The sequence below is a fragment of the Aotus nancymaae genome, unplaced genomic scaffold (genome assembly GCF_030222135.1).
Source record: "Aotus nancymaae isolate 86718 unplaced genomic scaffold, 86718_ANA_hifiasm-v0.15.2.pri h1tg000028l, whole genome shotgun sequence".
Classification (NCBI taxonomy): Eukaryota; Metazoa; Chordata; class Mammalia; order Primates; family Aotidae; genus Aotus; species Aotus nancymaae.
In genome coordinates, this window is record NW_026988441.1 from 19,989,491 (window position 1) to 19,995,490 (window position 6,000).

Sequence of the window (6,000 nt, forward strand, 5' to 3'; positions counted from 1 at the left end):
GGGAGAAATGAGGTATTACAATGCTGAGTATTCCCTTACAGAAGCATGTATGGGACAGTTTGGTACACTACATAATTTTTTTTCCAACGGTGCTTTCATCCAATTTGGTTGACTTTTCAAGTGTCTTGGTAGAAGTCAAAGCAATGGTCCCCAAACTTCTTTTTTTTTAGACAGTGTTTCACTCTGTTGCCCAGGTTGGAGTGTAGTGGCACCATCTCAGCTCACTGTAGCCTTGACCTCCTGGGTTCAAGTGATTCTTATGCCTCAGTCTCCTGAGTAGCTGAGATTACAGGCGTGTGCCACCATACCTGGCTAATTTTTGTACTTCAAGGTGAGATGGGGCTTCACCATGTTGGCCAGGCTGGTCTCAAGCTCTAAGCCTCAAGTGATCTGCCTGCCTTGGTCTCCCCAAAGTGCTGGGATTACAGGCATGAGCCATTGCGCCCAGTCTTCAAACTTTAATCAGAAAAAAATTTTGCGTCTTCTCTTTCTATATACATATAAACATATTTTTTTAAAAAATGATGCAAGGTCTCACCATGTTGCCCAGGCTGGTCTTCAACTTTTGGGCTCAAGTGATCCTCCAGCCTTGGCCTCCTGAAGTGTTGGGATAACAGGCATAAGCCACCACACCCAGCCCATATAAACGTTATTATTAAACAAAGTGACTACATGGGAAATCCTAGTGTTTTCTGCATACATCCCATTGAATTGTTTTACGCACTCTATAAGACTTATGTCAGAGACCACAGAGGTGGGGCGTGTCTATGGCAGTCCTCTGAGATTGGCATGGCACGCATGGTTCTTAGGGAACCCAGGCCAAGTGCCAGGGATGAGCTTCCTCGATGCTTGCATTATTCCAGTGTCCCACAGCCACTGACATCACACTGGATTCCTCTTTCTCTCCTTTAAAACGTTTGTCGTAGATGGCTGCTTCTCTGTGAGTCTTCATGTGGCAGGCCAGGTCTCACTAACACAGGCCTCCATAACAACCATTTTAGTACTGACTGAGTGGTTAAGTTAAATATTGAAAGGTGATAGAGCCAGTGCCCTATACAAAGGCTAGAATGAAACAAAAGCCCACCAGGAGTTTTGCCCAGCCCTTTTCTGGGCCTTGAAGCATGACAAGATGACGAGGAATTCTCAACAGGACCCGTTTAGGATTAAACAAGTTTTATTGGGGGTCTGAAGAAACTCCGCAGGCCTCCACAAACAAGTTTACTGGGGATCTGAAGGAACTCCCCAAACCTCCATGATTTAGCAGGAAACAAGATAAGGATAATCACCCCAGCACCTGGACCCATTTAGAGTAAGTAAATTTACCGAGGCTCCAGAGGAAGGTCTTCAGGACTCAGATATTAGTTATAGATGAGAAGTCAATCACTTATATCTTTAGATGAATGCACACTTACAGACGTATAGCATAGACGGTATATAAGCCCTGGCAAACTTTATGATTTTGAGTTGGTCTCGGGGTAATTTCTAGGCCTTCTCCCTGTAACCAGTTACAGAAATAAACTTCCTTTCCCAGTTCATCTGCATCTCATTATTGGGCTGTGAGAATAAGAAGCCTGACCTTCGGTTTGGTCCAAGAACATTCAGAAAAAGCATTATGAAATATTGTCTGTATTTTTTCTCTTTGTTTATATTAACTAGATTTGTAGTGCTTTAAAATAGTGAAATTTTTAGGCAGACTAGCATAGGTGCACAAATCCAAGGATTCTATAAAATGTAGTTAGTTAGCAAAGTATTTATGGAATTTTTGTTTCATTTTCTTTTAAAAATTTATTATTATTATTATTTTGGGACAGAGTTTCACTCTTGTCACCCAGGCTGGAGTGCAATGGTGTGATCTTGGCTCACGGCAACCTCCACCTCCTGGGTTCAAGTGATTCTCCTGCCTTGGCCTCCCAAGTAGCTGGGATTACAGGCATGGACCACCACGCCTGGCTAATTTTTTTTGTATTTTTAATAGAGAGAGGGTTTCACCATGTGGGCCAGACTGCTCTCAAACTCCTGACCACGGGTGATACACCCACCTTGGCCTCCAAAGTGCTGGGATTACAGTCATGAGCCACCTTGCCTGGTCGATTTTGAATAGAGGTGGGTTTTCGCTATGTTGCCCAGGTTGGTCTCAAACTGCTGGCCTCACGTGAGCCTCCCACCTTGGCATCCCACAGTGCTGGGATCACAGGGGTGAGTCACTGTGCCTGGCCTCGTTTTCTTCTTTAACACCTGCTTCTCTGCTTACCTCTACTTGTCTGTACTTTTTTCATTCCCATGGTTACCACCTACACTTTTTTTTCATTTCCATGGTTAGAATAACTTGTGTATTTTTGAATGAGGACATGAATAGGTAAGGTATTCAATTAAAGCAGATGATGATGTTTTATTACATAAGCTTTTGCCACATGTGATGATTCTTTAGATGTTAGTCCGAGAATCAGTGTCCTTGGCTGGTCGTTCTGGTTTCCTTGGACTGCTGTAATGTCATTTCCTGCAAAACAGGCATGTACATGTGTCCACAAATCCCAGCAGCAGGTTTTTCCTACTAATAGATGCCAAGGCGTGTTGTCAGGCTTGAGACATTTTTTTGTTTTGTTTTGTTTTGTTTTTTCCTGTTGTAAGCAGGACTTTCAGCCAGAAAAGGATGTGTTTCTAACACTCATGAATTCAGACATTTTATCATGCCTTAAATTAGGGCTAATCTAGTGCAGGGCTGGATTCTCACTAACACTTATCAAGTGCACCCCACCAACTTCCCTGAATCAACCCATGGACAAAGATGAGATAAACCAAAGGATTCCTTATGCATAAAGTCTACAGGTTTGATTGCAACTGTGCAGGTCCGAAAGCTCTGAGACTGAAACTACCCCAACAGCTAGATGGAGTCTAGCTGTATTGAGTCGATTCTGTCTGTACTTAGTGATTCTCCACGTGATGGAGGTAACAAATCCAGCCTCCTCTTACAGATTTTTCCTCACAATCTCCTGATGAGCTTTTAGATGTTCAGTCAAGATACCAGGAAATGAGGTTTGAAATAGCTTTCTCTCCCTATAACCATCTTTATTCAACCAATTCATTTATATGCAAGGATGAATTCCCTATGGCAATATGACCCCCCCCCCCAGTGGGGAAAACTGGTCTCTGGGGGGTTCAAAAAATTACTCTTTTTATGTATAAAGCACACACAGACTTGGCATGGTGGCTTACGCCTGTAATCCCAGCACTTTGGGAGGCCAAGGCGGGCAGATCACCTGAGGTCAGGAGTTAGAGACCAGCCTGGCCAACGCGGCAAAACCCCATCTCTACTAAAAATACAAAAATTATCCAGGTGTGGTGGCACACACCTGTAGACTCAGCTACTCAGGAGGCTGAAGCAGGAGAGTCATGTAAGCCTGGAGGCGGAGGTTGCAGTGAGCCAAGATGATGCCACTGCACTACAGCCTGGGTGACAGAGCAAGACTCTGTCACAACAAAAACAAAAAGGCATAGATATACTTATAGTTTCTAGACAGATAAACTGTACGGTACTTCTGTGTCATGGATGGGGAAATTAATTGGGAAAAACCTCTCAAAGGGCTTCTTAGGAGGATGGTAATGAAATAAAGGTGGAAACACCGATGTAGACTAGGTTTTGGTGGTTGGATCCTTGCAGAATCCTGGTGGTTTACTTTTCTCTTTAATGTATTTCTCTATATGTAAATGGGGGGCAGACTGAAAATAAGAGCTGAGGGTTCAGTATTGACCCAAAAGACAGTGGCTGAAATGACGTTTATTTCTGTCACATAAGCAGTCCAGTTCCACAATGCCGGGGACCCAGGGTCCTTCCCACAAAAATGTCACACTTGAGTGTGTGTGTGTGTGTTTTAATTTTTCTTTTGTGGTAAAATACATAAAATTTACCTTAACTTTTTTTTTTTTTTTTTGAGACAGGGTCTTGATCTGTTGCCCAGGCTGGAGTACAGTGGTGTGATCTCAGCTCACTGCAGCCTCTACCTCCTGGATAAATTTTCAAGTGATTTCGTGCCTCAGCGATTTTCACGCCTCAGCCTCCTGAGTAGCTAGGACTACAGGCACCCGCCACCACACCTGGCTAACTTTCGTATTTTTAGTAGAGATGGGTTTTCACCATGTTGGCCAGGCTGGTCTCAAACTCCTGACCTCAAGTGATCTGCCCCCTTTGGCCTCCCAAAATGCTGGGATTGCAACTGCGCCTGACTGATCTGAACTATTCTTAAATGTACAGTTCAGTGTTACTACATTCACAATGTTGTGCTACCATCATCACCATATACCTCCGAAACTCTTCATCTTATAAGATTGAAACTGTGTGCCCATTAAACCACCATACTGTTTCCACAGTGATTGCACCATTTTACACTCTCACCAATGGTGCACAAGGGTACCAATTTCTCCACATCTTTACCAACACTTTAGTATTTTCTGCTTGTTTTATTTTTTGATAGTAGCCATCCTAACGGGTGTGAGGTGGTATCTCATTGCAGTTTTGGTTTCCATTTTCCTAATGACTAATGATGTTGAGCATCTTTCCATGTACTTGTTGGCCATTTGTATATCTGCTTTAGAGAAATGTCTTTCAAGTCCTTTGCCCATGTTTGAATTGGATTTTGTTGTTGAGTTTTAGAAGCTCTGTCTTGTGCTTGTTCTCATAGTCCGTGATCGTAACATTTACATAACAGGTGGCAGAACAGAGAAAGAAGGGGAGGTGGAACTCCCCTTAATTTTAAGGGCACACTCAGAAGTTTTTTTCATTTCTTTTGGGGTAACTTCAGCTGATGTATTCTATTGTTTTCTGAAACAAAACAATTTTATATTTGTATTACAATATGCTTAGAGAAAAGATAGCCATCAAATACAGTGAATGTGTCAACGACAACTGGTATATTTTCTCAACCAGTTTTGAACTCTGTGATCCTAGATTCATTTTGTCTCTTTTTTAAAAAATGTATTTTTTATTTATTTTTAGAGATAGTATCTCACTCTGTTGCCCAGGCTGGAGTGCAGTGGTGCAATCACAGTTCATTACAGTCTCAAGTGATCCTCCCACCTCAGCCTCCCAAAGCTGTGACTACACCTGGCTATTTTTTTAAAAAATTTTATTTTTGTAGAGATGGGGGTTTCACCATGTTGCCCAGGCTGGTATTGAACTCTTGGCCTCAAGCAATCCTCCTGCCTTGGCCTCCCAAAGTGCTGGGATTACAGGGAGCCACCATACTCAGACTGATGTCTTCTTGAATTTTAGAAACACTTAAGGTACTTAATACAATGTATAGGTGCAGCTGGTGTGCCTGTTTACAGTAGACAGCTGTTACTGTTTTAGGGTTTTAATTAACGATCATACCCTTTGTATCTTATGTCCATACGTATTCTTTTTAGTTTTATAAGGTATAACCTAGTTAGGAATATGGCTATGAAGCTCTTGTTCCGCTTTATCTTTTTTGTTGAGACAGAATCTCACTCCAGTGAATGAGATTCCGTCTCTCTCGCCTAGGCTGGAGTGCAGTGGTACGATCTCGGCTGACTGCAACCTACGTCCCCTGAGTTTAAGCAATTCTCCTGCCTCTGTCTCCCAAGTAGCTGGGATTACAGGTGCCCACCACCATGCCTGGCTAATTTTTATATTTTTAGTAGGGATGGGGTTTCACCATGTCAGCCAGACTGGTCTCAAACTCCTGACCTCAAATGATCCACCCGCCTTGGCCTCCCAAAGTGCTGGAATTACAGGCATGAGCCACCGCACCGTGCCTTGTTCCACTTTATCTTTCAAGGGTAAATTTCATCTATCAATTATGGTTAAAGATGAGTGCTGATTTGGTTTTATTTCTTGCCACTTTTACTGTTTTCCTACCTGATCACAAGGCCACTGGACTGAAGTAGAAAGCTATTCCCTGGGCCTGCAGGATGGCATCTGACATGAAGAGGCTAGCATCTGGACTGGTTTGCAGGTATACTTTTTTCATTTTTATTTTTATTTTT